Genomic DNA, 17,502 nt, shown 5'->3' on the forward strand with positions numbered 1-17,502 from the left:
CAGAAAAGTCCCCTCAGCCAATTCAAATCATAACATTGCATGATTGGACTGAAGTAGTTTTATTAACAACCAGTTATCTTTAACACACATACAATGTACTGTGCAGCAGCTCAAGCTAAGCAGCACACAATAAATTACCATATTACACATCCCATAGATAGGCCAAAAATATAACACAGGTGTCGCTGCACTATATATTATACCATGTTGTATAGTTAACAAGATTTATTTTTTTTTCGCTTTGACAATGAGGGGTGTGAGTTATAGCATGTAAAAGAGCCCCTGCTGTCTCTCTCCAGCCGCACAGTCATTGAAAGCAGCGGGAGAGAGACAGGGGGAGGGAGACACGCCGCACACAGGGCCGGGCAGCGGGGAGAGTCATTGACTACAGGGGAGGGGGTGGGCGCCCGGAGCCATGGACAGGTGCGGGGGGTGGCCGGAGCCATGGACAGGTGCGGGGGCGGCCGGAGCCATGGACAGGTGCGGGGGCGGCCGGAGGAATAGACAGGTGCGGGGGCGGCCGGAGGAATAGACAGGTGCGGGGGTCAGCCAGGTATGAAAGGTGTGTGTTTGTGGGTGGGGGGGTGGCCAATGTAAGTTTTCCATATACTGCGCCCCCTGCTGGTAGCTTTATAGGAATTACACCCAGCTCTGCCCTGATTCGTGATGTCTCGGTTTTTTAGAGAAATTGAAGTCTGCATGATCTACTAAATTGAGGAAAAAAAGGAGAATATGTGCATTTCGCATAATAAGCGTATATTAGAAATTTATCTAACTTTCCTTATGTAATAACATCTTAAAGAATACTTTTGGCCGAGCTTCTCCTTTAAACATATTGGTTACTACATTCATAAAAGGGAGGACCATTAGACCATTGTGGTAAAATCTGCTGAAAACTTGCTAAGTGTGAACACACCCTAAAGGGGTTTTCCGGTTTAAACTCACTTGTCCTCTATCCACAGTATAGGGGACAAATATGAGATTCTGATCTCCGGGGATCTCTAGATCGGTGCCCCAACTCCTTTGTTATGAATGGAGCTGCAGGTCGCCTTGTGACTTGCAGCTCCATTTATTCTCTGTGGAGCAGCTGGAGAAAGCCAAGCTCAGCACTATACTTTTTCTGGTGGCTCCATAGTGAATGAATAGAGCTGCAGGTCACAAGCACCAACCCGCAGCTCCATTCATAACAAAAGAGACGGGCGCAGATCTAGAGATCTTGTGGATAGGAGACAAGTAAGGTTAAATCTGAAAACCCCTTTAAACATAATTAACATAAACCAGACAGCAAGTGGGCCTCTACGCTCTCCAATGCCAGGGCTGAATTTTATTCCCAGTCTGGCCCTGTTACCCGCTGTATATTTAAAAATAATTCCCCTGCAGCACTCCAATGGATTAGAAAAAGGTGTATTTATTTCATCGTCCCTTCCCTGACCACAGAGCAAAATTTCAACAGGACAATGTCATCAGGCTTGGATCAATACGGAATGGTTGAAAGAACACATCAATGAATTCCCACACTGCCTTAGCCCTCAAATTAACTGGACTGTAACCCATTGAACATGATTGGAATACGCTGGAATGGGCTGCTTCAAAAAATACGGTGCTGGACCTAGAAGAGGAGTGGGGACTCCCACCTTGGTGACACAGCACATCAATTATATAAAGTGTTTTTTATGCAAGACAATTTTATAAAGGTAGATTGGGAATGTGCAGCACGTAATATTGGTGATGGTGTGGAGGGCTGCTAGTATAAAAAAGGGAGTTACTTTTTAAATAGCCCTATAAGAAGAACAAATGGTGGCAGCCTAGCATAAAACCCCTAAGTAAAGGCTATTAAAACATGTATGGGTGGTCACTAAGGGGTTAAATTACTAATAAGGATTGTATTAGATCACAACTACATCATCAGCAACTAGATTTGTAACTATTTTTGGTATCTTTAATGAGTTATAGGACTCCAAGGACTACATTTAAAGTTTTCTGGAGCTGCCACTAATTAAAAAGGAATGAGAATGTAAAACTGAAAATTTAGTATGTTACTCTATTTAAAGGTAAGAAATCCTTTTCTGTGTCTCACTTATGTATTAGGGTCCATTTACACAGAAAGATTATCTGAAAGATTATCTGCCAAAGATTTGAAGCCAAAGCCAGAAACAGACTATAAACAGAGATCAGGTCATAAAGGAGAGCCTGAGATTTCTCCTCTTTTCAAATCCATTCCTGGCTTTGGCTTCAAATCGTTGGCAGATAATCTGTCAGATAATCTTTCGGTGTAAATGGACCCTTAAAGGGGTAGTGCGGCAGTAAAGAATTATAACAGTTATACAACTTTGTAATGTATGTTATGTCTGTGAATGGCCCCCTTCCCCGTGTCCCACCACCCCCACCCGTGTACCCGGAAGTGTGGTGCGCTATACATTACCTGTCACGTGCCGACCCCCGTCTCCGATCTTCAGTCAGTGACGTCTTCTTCGGCCTGCCGGCGAACAGCTCCGACTGTTCCGAATGCCGGCCGCCCTCTGCAGCATCATCCGATGCTCAGCCGCGATTGGCTGAGCACAGTTATGCTCAGCCAATCGCGGCTGAGCATCGGATGACGCTGCAGAGGGCGGCCGGCATTCGGAACAGTCGGAGCTGTTCGCCGCCCGAAGAAGACATCACTGACTGAAGATCGGAGACGGGGTCGGCACGTGACAGGTAATGTATAGCGCACCACACTTTAGGTTATACGGGTGGGGGTGGTGGGACACGGGGAAGGGGGCCATTCACAGACATAACATACATTACAAAGTTGTATAACTTTGTAATGTATGTTATTCTGTGAATAATTCTTTACCGCCGCACTACCCCTTTAAGGCCCTATTACACGAAACGATTATCGGCCGTATTATCGTTGTATGATTGTATAATCGTCTTGTGTAATAGAAGGCAACGATCAGCCGACATGAACGATGTCGGCTGATGGTTGCAGTTGTTTGTCTTTCAACATGTTGAAAGACAAACAACTAATATAGCAATGATCTGCTGCCATCACTCCGTGGAATAGGAGTGGCAGTAGCAGAACCGCTGCTATCTGCTATGGGCTGCCCGGTCGATCTAGCAATCACGCTGACAGCACTCGTTTGCTTCCTGCGTAATAGGGGCTTTAGTCTCTACATGTCCCTATTCATTATACACAATAGTCAAAGTGGATGCTAGTGCATATTTATATATGTCTAATACCAAACAAAGTATTGTCAGAGATTTGTATTTACATTTCACACACAATGGCTCACTACTCCATATAGAAATCATAGGGGCACATTTATGAAAAATTCTCCCCTGTACACTATGGAGGAGGCGCAGATTCTTAAAGGGGTAGTGCGGTGCTAAACAATTATTCACAAAATAACATACATTACAAAGTTATACAACTTTGTAATGTATGTTATGTATGTGAATGGCCCCCTTCCCCGTGTTCCCCCCCACCCACGCTAGACCCGGAAGTGTGGTGCATTATACTCACCGCATCTCGTGTCGACCCCTGTCCGCTATCTTGGGACAATGACGTAGTCTTCGGGAGGCCGGCTTAACCGCTCCATCTGTCCCTCATGCCGGCCCCCCTCTCCTACGTCATCAGCAGCTCAACCGCGATTGACTGAGCATAACTGTGTTCAGCCAATCGCAGCAAAGGGGGCCGGCATGAAGGACGGATGGAGCGGTTCGGCCGGCCTCCCGAAGACTACATCATTGTCCCAAGATGGCGGATGGGGGTCGACACGAGACGCGGTGAGTATAATGCACCAACACTTCCGGATCTAGCGTGGGTGGGGGGAACACAGGGAAGGGGGCGATTCACATACATAACACGCATTACAAAGTTGTATAACTTTGTAATGTGTGTTATTTTGTGAATAATTGTTTAGCGCCGCACTACCCCTTTAACTTTCCAGGTGTATAACAGCTATAAGCCCAGCATGTGTTATGGGTGGGCAGGGAGGTGGGGCAAGGTATGGAGGAGGCGTGGCCGTACTCATAAACCATGCAAAAATCTATATCTGCTCCAGAGCAGGGAAAGATTTCTGCACAAGCCTGCAGCAGGCACGGGTCCCACCAGATTGGTAATTAGGGGCAGGGCTTTATTTAAGACCCATGTACAATTAGGCCAGTCTATATAAATCTCCCCCAAGGATTTTTACCAAGCATCTTAAAATACATACAATGATCGCTTCTCTGTCTTTTGGCTAAGATCAAGTGTAGTATCTGTTCTTATCAGTTTGATATCTGATACATCCCCTATCTGGGGACCATATATTAAATGGATTTTTAGAACAGGGAGATGTTAAAAGAGCTTGCGCTGTCCTCTCTAAGCATTGACCTGGTATTGTAGTGCTTCCAGGTTCAGTGCACAAAAAAAAAAAAAATACAATGACAACAAAAAAAAAACAAGACTGCAGTGGGTGTGGAATAGGAAATAGATTTACATGTCCAGTGTTTTTCACGGAGCACGATTTTGTCCGCTCCATGAAAAACATCTTGCATCTGTTTAAATGCGCAGGCGTGGGGGTCAGACAAGTGGTGATAGGAGCACAGGAGAGATGGAAGAGGGTGACAGAAGCGGGGGTGACAGGAGTGGGGGAGATGGGAGCGGGTGACAGGAATGAGGGGGATGGGAACGGTAACAGGAGTGAGGGGAGGCATCCATGTTGCCATCCGCACTATGACCTGTCCTATTTTTTCGCGGCAAGAATCACGGCATTGATGGTGTTAATGCACAAATAGGATTTAATGGGTCTTAAAATTGTCTGTGGTTGTGGATCTGCAACCACGGACAATTTTACGGGATGTGTGAATAAGGCCTTAGTAAAGTAATCAATTAATAATGTGCAATAGGCTACATTCCCAAATGCTCTTATACAAAATAGATAAATATTCGTGCAAGATTATTCTGAAATAAAACTAGTAAAAACATCTAACACCCCATAATGTAATACAATAACAGCTGTTCTGCTTGGCCATAAAAATGATGATCTCAAACTACCTCCACAATGAATTATTGATGTACTCTTTTCCAATGCACAGGATTTCTTAAAAGCAACTGGTTACAACATTATTCATATTTATATAACACAAAAATATTAATATTTTTGTGAGTTACGTACACTATAGGGGACGTTTATTAAGTCCAGGGTTTTTTGTGCTGGGTTTAAAAATGTCCCTGTAGTGCCGAGGCTCTGAGGATTTATGTAGAGGTGCAAAGCCTCTACATAAATCCTGTAAACACCGGAGCCCATCTGCGCACACAAAGTGAAACCTACACCAGCTGGTACAGAGAGATGGTGTAGGTTTCCTTAAAGGGGAGAGGTTTAAAAAAAATGAAACTTCTGCAGAAGCATAAAGCATTACTTACCTATCTATCCCAGTTTTGAAACTACCAAAAATACATTTGTTTGGGGGGTCTTTGTTCAGTTTTGTGTTTCTGCACTTCCTGGTTGAGCAGTTGTACACAGTATTACAGGTTCCAGAATGCAATGCTTTCTCTCAGCTGTTCATCACAGTCCCCCACCCTTCCCATTCCCCGCCCAAATCTGTTGCAGAACATCTAGGCTGTGTTCACACATTGCAGTTCCATTGTGTTACTGAATTATTTGCAGTACGTTATCATTTCATTGTTGTTCCACCAACCCACACAGCACGCTGTATTCTCTATCTGTAATACTGATATTGGAATAAAGTAAAGAACTTTTTGAATTTTTTTTTCTTTTCATTTCCACGCACATATTATGATCAAGAATCTGTTATCTTTGAAGTTGAGCCCCACAATACGGCTGTGATCCTCTCTGCCCTTTAGCATCATCATTAGCATCATGGCTGATTCATTAAATAAGTTCAAGGGAGGCCTGGATGCTTTTCTTGAACAATATAATATTACAAGTTATGGGCATTAGATTTCTGGTGATACGTTGATCCGGGGATTGTTCTGGTTGCCATTGCAGTCGGGGGAGGGGGGGGGAGTTTCTCCCTGTGGTGGGGCGTTTGTCTTTTGCCCCATAGGGGTTTTTCGCCTTCCTGGAACAACACAGTAGGATTTTCCTAGGTTGAACCTGATGGACTCTTGTCTTCTTTCAACCTTATTTACTATGTTACTATTTACTTGTGTTACTGCACCATTTTTGTGAATACGTTGCAGTACTGTAATGACACTCCAACATGAGTGAACACAGCCCTAATTTCACTGCACACTTCTGCACAATCAGCGAAATCAGTGCAACATCTGCTTCTGGCTGTCAGAGATAGTGAATCACTCAGCCAGCCAAGCCTCCTGTCTGCATCATCAGCCTGATCTCAGCAAACACACACAATGTGAGACAGAGGCATGGAATATGTGTCTCCTATGGTGGGATAGCAGAGGGCGCAGGAAACAATGTGGATTGGCACAGAGGCCATTTTTCTTCACTTCCTCGATTTCAAACAGCTACCAGTGTGGCAGAACCGCACAGATATGGTAATACATTATATAGACACATTTATATAACTTTAATATACTTAAGTTTTCTTTATCCGGAGTTCCCCTTTAACATTTTTCCAGTGGAAATGGGGCACACACGCAGAGGCCGCGTTCAGCTGCATGCTGCCACACCTACATTACTCCCGCTCACCACCTCTCTGGCCAGAGACCACTTGCGTATAAATTATTCGCAAAACAATATTTTGCAAATAGATGATTTATGTGCAAGTGGGATCTCTGCGACAGAAAATGGTTGCTGTGCCACATAATAAATGTCCCCCATTGTCCTGAATAGTAAAGCTAGTTGAAGATGGTTTAAAACAGATCCTTTTAAATTAGAGTAAAATTTTTTATATGCCAACCATCTCAACCCTAGAAAAAGCGAATCAATGCAATGTTTGTTGTGGAGTCGAATGCAAGAGAAAGTGACTTGCAGCCTATTTTCAGTAAAAAAAAAAAAGTGCTGTTTTTATCTTTCATAACACTTAGGTCAGTGACCAGTGTAAATGTGTTTGCTGACAGAAACATTGCATCGTGATATAAGACATGTCTGGCATGTGGGGGTAGAAAAGCCCCTCAGATAGCAAGCGTGGTGGGGATGAATGTGTTATGGTTAGTGATTATAGAACATCACAACGTTTGGTTCGGATCGGATCCTGAAGACGAATTAAAAAAAAATTATCGTGATAGGTTTGTGTTTGCTGAACATTTATGAACAAATACCGAATGTACAGTAGAAGTGTACATTTCGGTCTACGCACATGCGTACAGATTATCAGGTGCAAAGCCTCAATTACGCAGTTGCGTACACACGCAGAGTGCATACGTTTCGGTCTAGAGGTACACATGTGTACCAGTTCATCAAGTGCAAAGCATAAATTACGCAGTTGCGTACGTTCACAATTTTTCGCAAGTTTGGCAAACAGGTGCAATAAGCATCATGTTCGCTCATTACTAGTTAGGGTGCAGAGCCAGTGTAGTAATGTTAGAGGCAGTGTTCACACAGTAACAGAAGAATAGCTAGTTAGACAGGGGCTACACAGCAATTCTCGGACACACCACTACGAAGCACTGTGTTGCATTGCCTGTCGCAAAAACCCTTTACTAATACAAGTGAATTGGGTCAATAGATTTTCTGCAGCTGCAGGGTCACGGCCACCTGTGGGTCACAGCGTGACCCCATTCACTTCCTTGACCAGGAGTCGCCATGTAGCACCAGCCTTATTGTAGTTAAACTTCAGTTTCTTCAGGTCCCAGAGGCTGTTCCTGTGGTTAAGGTGAATAAGCTTTACACAGTGGGTGATAATACGGCGGCCACAGAGGGTCTAATACAAAAGCCTATACTGGTTTGCAGACTGCCTGTTACTGATACTTGAGGATGACGCAAAGGTTGATCAGGAAACACTGAAGCACTTGTGCATACAATTGTACTCAATGTCTTGGTATACTGAAGTATTAAATGGGTATGACTGGTAGTCCAAATCTAGACTTCTAGAACCATGATATCTAATCCCATAGAATATATTTTCAATGCTTCAGTTTAATGGTGGCATGCTTTTCACCACTCTACCATTCCAGATTTTAACGTGTCAATCTTCAGAAGCCGCCTAGGGTTAGGGCAGGGTGAGCAGTCTGGAGTAGGCGTGGGCATCTGAGGGGAGGGGGCACAAAAGAACACATGGACCATTGTAGCAGTTTGTATGAGGAAGCGCTGGGGCTCATGATGGAGATGGGTGCAATGGGGATGGAGTAGGAAGTTTGTCTCCTAATGCAGTTACAAGCAGAGGGGACACCACCAAGATTTTTAAGCTTCACAGAAGTCATTTAGAAAAATAACTACTGTGCACAGTGCTTTATGAACCTTTTTTTTTTTTTTAACTTTCCTTACACCTTGTTTAACGTTACTTATCCTATACTGTGAATGCTTACTTAGTTATGGTGCACTTAATCTGCCACTGCTTGGCACTGTGCTTGGTGATTTAAGGCCTGCATACAAATGGTAACGCACGTCATGGTGCACAGGGTTTGTGCTGATTTTATTGCTACATAAGGTTTGGAACCCTGCACTTATTGAATCTGAGGTTGGTGTGCTTTAGCACTAGACGACTCCCCTCTGTAACTTTACATGTTCTGCTAAGTAGAAGACCCAGCATGGGATAACTAACTAATGCAGTACCATGCGGAAATTCAGTGAGACCTTTAGAATGACCCATTCTTTCACAGATGTTAGTAAAGGCAAAATGGTAGGCATTGAAAGGTTTTATACATCTGTGGTAATAATGAAATTACTCAGTATAATGGTGCGTTTACACATAACGATAATTGGCCCGATCGTACCCGATCGTACGATTAACAATGTCGGAGTAACGATTTTTTTTTTCATAACGAGCAGCGTTTAGACGGTACAATATATCGTATGGAAAATTCGTTTTGCGAACGCTTAAGCCTATCTCAAACATTGGTTAAATCAGCGAACGACTGTTCACACGAAACGATTTGCGAATTTTTTACGAACGACGATTTGATAACATGTTGAAAGATCAAAATGAGCGATGTATCGTTCGTCGTTTGATCGTTCGCTGCGTTTACACATACGATTATCGTTCGAATTCGATCGTTATCGCGCAAATTCGTACGATAATCGTTACGTGTAAACGCACCATAAATAAACATAGTTGTTTATGTAAAATGGCGATTATAACTATATAGTTTGTGACCTTTGTACATCAGAAAACTAGCATGTTTACTGTCAGGAATTAGACAGACTTTGTAAATCTGGGCCATCAGTGTAAAGTTATCAAAATGGTCTTAAAGAGTCATTGTCATGAAAATAAATAATAAAAGCCCCAAATCTATTCTATTTGCACTGTGCAGATTTTCAATGTTGCGTTGTAAGTTTTTATTGGGTTTTAAGGCCTTATTACACAGAGTGATTATCTGCAGAATCAGGCCAAATTAGTGCAGCTCCGCCCTCTGTGTCCCTTCTGTGCCGCTAAGCCCTCCTCTCCCTCCCACGCTGCTCAGCCCTCCGTCTAACTTCCTTGCCGCTCACAAGAAATAAGACACCCGCGAAAATAAGAGACTTTGGGAACAAAAATTAATAGGGCACTGCCTTATTTTCAGGGGAAACATGGTAGTCAGTGAGATGTTCTCTAGCACAGATACCTTGTTTCCTTTGCAAGCTCTATTTCCTTCTACATACTGACCCATTTCCTTTTACAGTGTTTATGTTATTATGTGTAACTTGCCAATTACTCTACCCCTTTATCTGCTTCCTGTTTCAGTCATTGATCTGAAATAAACGTACAGGAATAGTTCAGCAATGACATGTTAAAACATGACTGTCTACAGCAGAAAAAATAAACTTGTTAATAAGATAAGAAGCTAGTAATGAATAATGTAGTTAACATTCTGTTTGTGCTCTTTATTACATTATATTCTACTAAACCAACTATGTAAAGGGAAAGCATAACTAAGCTGACTGCTCTTGACATGTAAACATGGTCATTTTTCATAACCTTTCAAACTCCATAAACATCAAAAATGTTTTGTCTGCACAATCTGGGGGTTAACTGTTTAACCTCTAGCTGCACCAGGACGTCACTGAACGTCCTGGTGCCACTAGAGGAGTTCAGAAGGAGGGTTGCACAGCGACCACGCTCTGAACTGCCCCAATAACGGGTGCTTTATGCAGCCCGGGATCGCGGCTATTAGCAGGCACGGTCCAATCGCCATGCGCCCTAATTAAGTATTTAGATACTGCTGTCAAAGTTGACAGATGCATCAAAATACTTGATGTCCGCCTTCCCTGGTAATCTAGTGGGCGGATCGCCCCCCCTCTCCCTGCAACGCAATCGAGAAGGGGCAATCCCCATATGCTCACCCATCTGGGGTCTGTGCCGTAATGGCGCTGATCTTGGCTCTGCACTGTGTTGCTTACGGCTGCAGCAGCCGAAAGCTATAGAGCACAGATCTCATGGATCTATGCAGTATATCTATACTGCATAGATCCCTACGCGAGATCAGTGTAGTAATACTAGAAGTCCCCCAGGGGAACTTCTAGTATGTGTGTAAAAAAAAAAAGTTGCAAAATTGCACATTTTTGTTCGCATCAAATCTCTAAAAATTGGGTCTGGGTATCTAGGTGGAAAAATGCATGCGCTTATATACACAAGGAGGAAAAAACTAAATTGCAAAAATTAAAACTGTCATTTACACATACAAAAAAAGGCTATGATACAAAATATTGCATGAAGTTTATTAGCATGATTTAAAATCTACACCAAAAATTACATATAGTGCAAGGAAAATCCAATAGAAAAAAGCAACTCATTGCCACAGTACTTAAAAAATCATATTAGTGTACATCAATAATGGTAAGCATGGAGATCACTGTTAACACCTATGTAGCATACCCACATAGCCTCCCAGGCTTCCTAGGCATAAATATACCCAACCTATAATAGGTTATAAGCCTGAATCAAGACACGTGCTTACCCATGGCAATGATGTCGCAAACCCCGACGTACGTTTCGCGTACTTCCGCTTTCTCAAGGGGGTCAATAAATTATAGCAGTTTGATAATATACCTGAAGGAGAGTATCATAAAGATGTTTACAAGCCATTCATGTTCCAACGGGAATTCTGGGAAGGCGGCAAAGCTGCTCTCTGATCTTTTAGTGGTAGTTTTGCCTTCAAGTCAGGGTTTCCCTACAACTAGTAGTCCTAGAACATTACTGGGGAGATATGCCAAGCCAGAAATATTTATTTTATTTTATTGAAAATAGGCTTTATTTACAGTCATCAAACAATACATGATGTGTACTGTGATGCAGCCCAGGCTGAGAAAACAGTACAATAAATAACTTTCTTAGGCTAGGTTCACACTGTCTTTTTGCAATACGTTTTTTTCATCCATTTAAAAAAAAAAAAAAAAAGATGGAAAAAACAGATGCATTTGTGTACATCCGTTTTTCCATTGACTTCCATTGTAAAAAAAAGGATCAAAACGGAACCGTTTTTATAACTGACACAAAAGTAGTGTCAGCTACGTTTTTGTGTCCGTAAAAACAAAAACGGATCCGTTTTGATCCGATTTTTTTACAATTGAAGTCAATGGAAAAACCAATCAAAACGGATGCACACAAATGCATTTTTTTTTTCTTTCAAAAAACGGATTGCAAAAACACAGTGTGAACCTAGCCTTACCTTGCAGCACAAGAAAACAACAGACAGTACATGGCTACAGGCCCTACTCTATACATTGCACACTCTGCAATACAACATACTAATAAAGTGATGGGTATATAGGGACATGTGGAGCTGGGGGAAAGGGAGTAAATTAGAGGCTCAAAGCTTTATTGAAAGCTACTGATGTGATAGGCTGCTCCTGGCTTCTGACTTTGTATTCCAGGGTCTCCAACAGGCCCAGGGCAAATGGACACTGCAAAAAGAGGTGCAATATTGTTTCCTGTAGGAAAGGACACCTCAGGCAGCAGACAGCTGTTTCAGGGTAATGCCACTCAACAGTGCAGTGTGCTGGCTGGAGACAGGCCTATCTCCTCAGGAGTTGGACACATCAATCAGCAACATAGACCAAAGGATAAAAGCGCTATAGGGATGGGAATAGAGCAATTTTAAACGCATTTAGTTTTTTTTAACGGTTTTAATTTTTTAAAAGCAGTCAGATAAAATAAAAGGTATATTAATTACATATTGTTGTAATCGTACTGACTTGAGGAACATATTTAACGTGTCAGTTTTGCTATAGAAAAAAATGGCATAAACATGAAACCCTCCAAAATGAAAACAAATTCCTTTCTTTTTCAATTTCACTGTACAAATAATGTTTTCTGGCTTCACAGCATACTTCACGGAAAAATTAACCCCTTCCCGCATGAGGGCGTAACTGTACATTCTCATGCGGGTGGGGGCGTTCAGAGAGGGGTCGCACGGCCACCACGCTCTGAACCGTTGCAATCCAGGGTGCTATCTGCAGCCCGGGACCCCTCCAATTAGCCTTTTAAATGCAGCTGTCAAATCTCCTCTCCCTAATGAGTTGGAGCTGTGGTCTAGGGGTAAATCACCTGTCTAGAGACCTGCCAGCAATTCATTCTCTGGTTCGAATCCCCTGATGAAAATTAAATAGATGTCTTTTTTCCCCCTCATTATTGTATCATTTCTAAGGCTATGTTCACACACAGAATTTTTGCTCAGTATTTTGCAACCAAAACCAGAAGTGGATTGGAAACACAGAAAGGCTATGTTTCACACACTTAAAATTGAGTGGATGGCCGTTATTTAATACCAAATAATTACTGTTATTTTAAAACAACGTCCAATATTTGCCATTAAAGGAGAAGTTCGGCAAAAAATTTTATTAAAAGTATTGTATTGCCTCCTAAAAGTTATACAAATCCCCAATATGCACTTATTACGGGAAATGCTTATAAAGTGCTTTTTTCCCTGCACTTACTACTGCATCAAGGCTTCACTTCGCGGATAACATGGTGATGTCACGACCCGACTCCCAGAGCTGTGCGGGCTGTGGCTGCTGGAGAGGATGATGGCAGGGGGACATTGAGGGCCACTGAGCATTCTTCTGCCATCATCCTCTCCAGCAGCCACAGCCCGCACAGCTCTGGGAGTCGGGTCGTGACATCACCATGTTATCCAGGAAGTGAAGCCCTGATGCAGTAGTAAGTGCAGGGAAAAAAGCACTTTATAAGCATTTCACGTAATAAGTGTATATTGGTGATTTGTATAACTTTTGGGAGGCAATACAATACTTTATTAAAAATTTCTGCCGGACCTCTCCTTTAAATGTTGGCCATCCGCTCAATTTCAACAGTGTGAGAACATAGCTGTTCTGTGATCTCAATCCACTCCTGGTTTTGTTTGCATAATACTGACCAAATACTGAGCAAAAATACTGTGTGTGAACATAGCCTTAAAAAATATACAATGATGAGGGGGCAAAAAAACAAACATCTATTTAATTTCCATCACAGGATTCGAACCAGAGAATAAATTGCTGTCAGGTCACTAGACAGGTGAGTAATGGTACTTTTACACGGAGCGATAATTCGCACGATTAACGATTTTCAATGGTTTTTTATAACGATCAGCGTTTAGACGGAACGATTTATCGTACGGAAATCGTTTTGCGATCACTTAAGCCTATCTCACACATAGGGGAAATCGTTGAAAGACTGTTTACACTGAACGATCTGCGAATTTTTTGCAAACGATCAACGATGATTTGAGAACATGTTGAAAGATCAAAATGATCTTTCATTTTGATGATCGTCGCTTGATCGTTCGCTGCGTTTACACGTACAACTCCGGCGAGACCTAAAAAAAACAAAAACAAAACAGACACACACAAAGATCATACTGACCATTCCTCTGGTGACGATCGGCACTTGAAACCCCGGCTGCCCCCGGCCTGTCACCTCCGGCCGGCGTCTTCGGAACTCCCTCACTTCCGGGTCTGTGTGAAGTGAATGGAAGAGAAAAGGCTGCTGATGCGTATGCGCACCGGCAGCCTTTTCATTGGCTGGAGTACATCACATGGCTTCCAGCAAGCTCAGCCAATCAGGGCTGAGCAAGCTGGAAGCCAGGTGATGCAGACCAGCCAATGAAAAGGCTGCTGGTGCGCAAGTGCACCAGCAGCCTTTTCATGTCCCATTCAATTCACCAGAAGATGCCGAGGAGGATGAAGACCTGGCCTGCCCCCTGCTGTGACGACATAGGCACAAAATGGCGCCCTGGAAAAAAGGACGGGGTCAACTGTAATCGGGTATGCATACTTTAACTTCCGGGAAGGGGGGTCGGAGGTTGGAAAGGGGGAATCGGGAGCCAGACCGCTTATTTAGACACATTACAAAGTTATATAACTTTGAATGTGTGTAAAAAGTTAAAAAAGAAAAACGCCCTTTAAGATGCCATTGATTTCAATGTGGGCTTTTAAGGGCCTGTGCAGTCACTGCCGGGTTCATCTGCCACACTGGTAGCGGATTAAAATCCAGGAAGTGAAGAAAACTGGCCTCTGCGCCAATCCACATTGTCTCCTGCTCCCTCTGCTGTCCCACCTTAGAGGCATGGAATCTTTTGTCTCCTGTCTCACATTGTGTGTGTTTGCTGAGTGCAGGCTGATGATGCAGACAGGGGGCAGGGTGTGATGTCACAGGAGGCTTGGCTGGATCCCCCAATCCCCTGAGTGATTCACCATCACTGACTGGCCAGAAGCAGCTGCTACAACTTCACTGATGCAAAACTCTGCAGTGACATTAGGGCTATGTTCACACATGTTGGAGCTTCATTGCAGTACTGCAACGTATTCACAAAAATGATGCAGTAACTCAATTAAATTATGCTAAATGGCACAGAGGATCAGAGACGGCACTGCCAGTCCTACCTGAGAAAAAACGAGGCATAAAACAATATATCCCATGTAAGATAATATCGTATAAAGGCCTTTTTGTGGGGCTCAAGCTCAAAGATAAAATATTGGCATTACTGGTAGAGAATAGTGTGCTGTTTGTTGTTACAGGTAGAGAATACAGTGTACTGTGTGGTGTTACAGGTAGAGAATACAGTGTGCTGTGTGGTGTTACAGATAGAGAATACAGTGTGCTGTGTGGTGTTACAGGTAGAGAATACAGTGTGCTGTGTGGTGTTACAGGTAGAGAATACAGCGTGCTGTGTGGTGTTACAGGTAGAGAATACAGCGTGCTGTGTGATGTTACAGGTAGAGAATACAGCGTGCTGTGTGATGTTACAGGTAGAGAATACAGCGTGCTGTGTGATGTTACAGGTAGAGAATACAGCGTGCTGTGTGGTGTTACAGGCAGAGAATACAGCGTGCTGTTACAGGTAGAGAATACAGCGTGCTGTGTGGTGTTACAGGCAGAGAATACAGCATGCTGTGTGGTGTTACAGGTAGAGAATATGCTGTGTGGGTGGGACTAGAATGAAATCATAAATTACTGCAAATAATTAAGTAACACATGAAGTAGTACATGAAGCTATAATTCGCCCAATCGATCGTTTAACGATTTTGAAGAAACAATTTGTTTTTTATAACATTTAGACGAATACATCGTAAGAAAAATCGTTAATGTGATCGTTATTAAGATCGCTTAAGCCCATCTTTTACATAGGGTGAATCTTTGAAAGACTGTTTACACGAAACAATCTGCGAATATTTAGCGAACGATGAACGACGATTTAAGAACATGTTGAAAGATCAAAATGAACGATTTTTCGCTCATCGCTTGCTGTGTTTACACAGAACAATTATCACTCAAATGCGATCGTTATAGCAAAAATTTGAACAATAATCGTTCGGTGTAAACGCAGCATAAAACTGCTCAACCAGGAAGTGCAGAAACACAAAACAGAACAAAACCCCCCCCAAAACAAATGGATTTTTGGTAGTTTCAAAACGGGATAGGTAAGTAATGCTTTATACTTCTGCAGAAGTTTCATTTTTTTCAACTCTACCTGGAGTTCCCCTTTAAGGGAGTTTCAGCAAATATCCTGTGGAAATACCAAGGTTTGATGCAGACACAGCATGTTTTATTCTGTGGAAATCAGTGCGGTTTTTTAAGTTGATTTGCACTGAAAAAACCATGCGGCTATTGGCCAGGTGAACAAGCCCTAAGGGGGACCGCTCTGGAAATCTTTTTCGTTCCACAATAAAACCCACAGGAGATGGAAAACGCACGGTTTTGGTTTTAATTTTTCGCCCGAATAATTATTCTCTGATAAAAGCAAAGCGAGAGATGGGCGCCATTTGGAGGAACTATAGGCTCTACAAGCAGAACAGCATCACACTCAGGATAACTCTGCACAGTAACCGCATGCTGAGCCTTGTAGTCCATCTGGTGAACCACAAGGTTATGACTAGCGACCCAACCCAGCTACTCGTCGGAGCCTGCGGCCGTCACTCGCGAGCTCTGTACAGCGGAAGACATGTTCGTGCTCCCGTGCGCACACAGGATATCCACGTCAGAGCGAGCGGCCTCCATTTTGTCACACAGAGCGCTGCAGCCTCGTCACCCGTCCCGCTCTACCAATGGCGGCGCTCTGACCGCCTCCTGCTCTGGGCGCCTGCACAGCTCGGGCGGAAGCGGCCTCCGACCAGGGCCACTCCCACCTCCCGCTGTACGAGCAGGGCGTGCGGATTCCACAGCCGGCGCCCCTCCCCCTTCCTGACGTCACCGTGTGGGCAGAAGTCGCCGCTTCCTTGCAGTCCGTAGACGTAGCGCGCACGGCGACGTCCCGGGGCTGTGTCAGTTACTGAGAGCACAGAGACGCACAGCTAGCCAGGCAGAGAGGCTTCAGCACCGGAGGCAACATGGGTGAGTCTCATATCCGGCCTGTGCGGGGGGGGACGGAGCCGAGGCCCGTCTGTATGCAGTGATGGAGGGAATAGGCCCCGCATAGAGGAGGGGGAGCTGGGTACGGGCGCTGCAGAGTGCTGGGCCTGTCTGAGGGCGACTCCCCGCCCGATGGAAAGTGTGTGCAGGGGAGGAGCGCTTCATGGTATCCTCCACTACTTACATGTGTGACTACCACACAGCCTCTAATGGGATGAATGGAGAAGTGGACTCTTCCACTATTGCCTGTGTGTGGGGGTGGTACTTGTTTTGGTTCTTCCCTGTCCTGTATAACAGGAGAGGACAGATCTGCAGTGTCTGTATGAATTGGTGCATTGTTTAGACCTATTAGGATGAGTGTAGGCCAGGGCCCTGATCCTCCATGGGTCACATGGCACCTACTGTCCCCAGTCCCTAGAGGAGCCGCCTGGTCCTCATCCGTGTCCCGGTCACTGTTATGAAGCAGATACATGTCACTCTGACCACACCCCTTTATGATGACAAAACCACAAGCCTCGCCGCTGCCACTGTGTTTCTGGATAAAATTCTGCATCTCGCACACCTATGCCACCTGGCTGTGGTAGTGCGACAGTCTTGTGTGTGTTTTTTTCCCTCTGTTCTGTACCTTTT

At 43.8% G+C, this 17,502-nt stretch overlaps 1 non-coding gene across 1 annotated transcript; it reads left to right on the forward strand.

Moving 5' to 3' along the window:
• Positions 1-4,203: 4,203 nt before the first annotated feature.
• LOC138785090 (U2 spliceosomal RNA) lies at positions 4,204-4,394 on the forward strand. The gene has a single exon (XR_011362063.1). It is a non-coding gene; the product is annotated as a U2 spliceosomal RNA (small nuclear RNA).
• Positions 4,395-17,502: the final 13,108 nt, after the last annotated feature.

Source organism: Dendropsophus ebraccatus, chromosome 2, assembly GCF_027789765.1.
Source record: "Dendropsophus ebraccatus isolate aDenEbr1 chromosome 2, aDenEbr1.pat, whole genome shotgun sequence".
Taxonomy (NCBI): domain Eukaryota; kingdom Metazoa; phylum Chordata; class Amphibia; order Anura; family Hylidae; genus Dendropsophus; species Dendropsophus ebraccatus.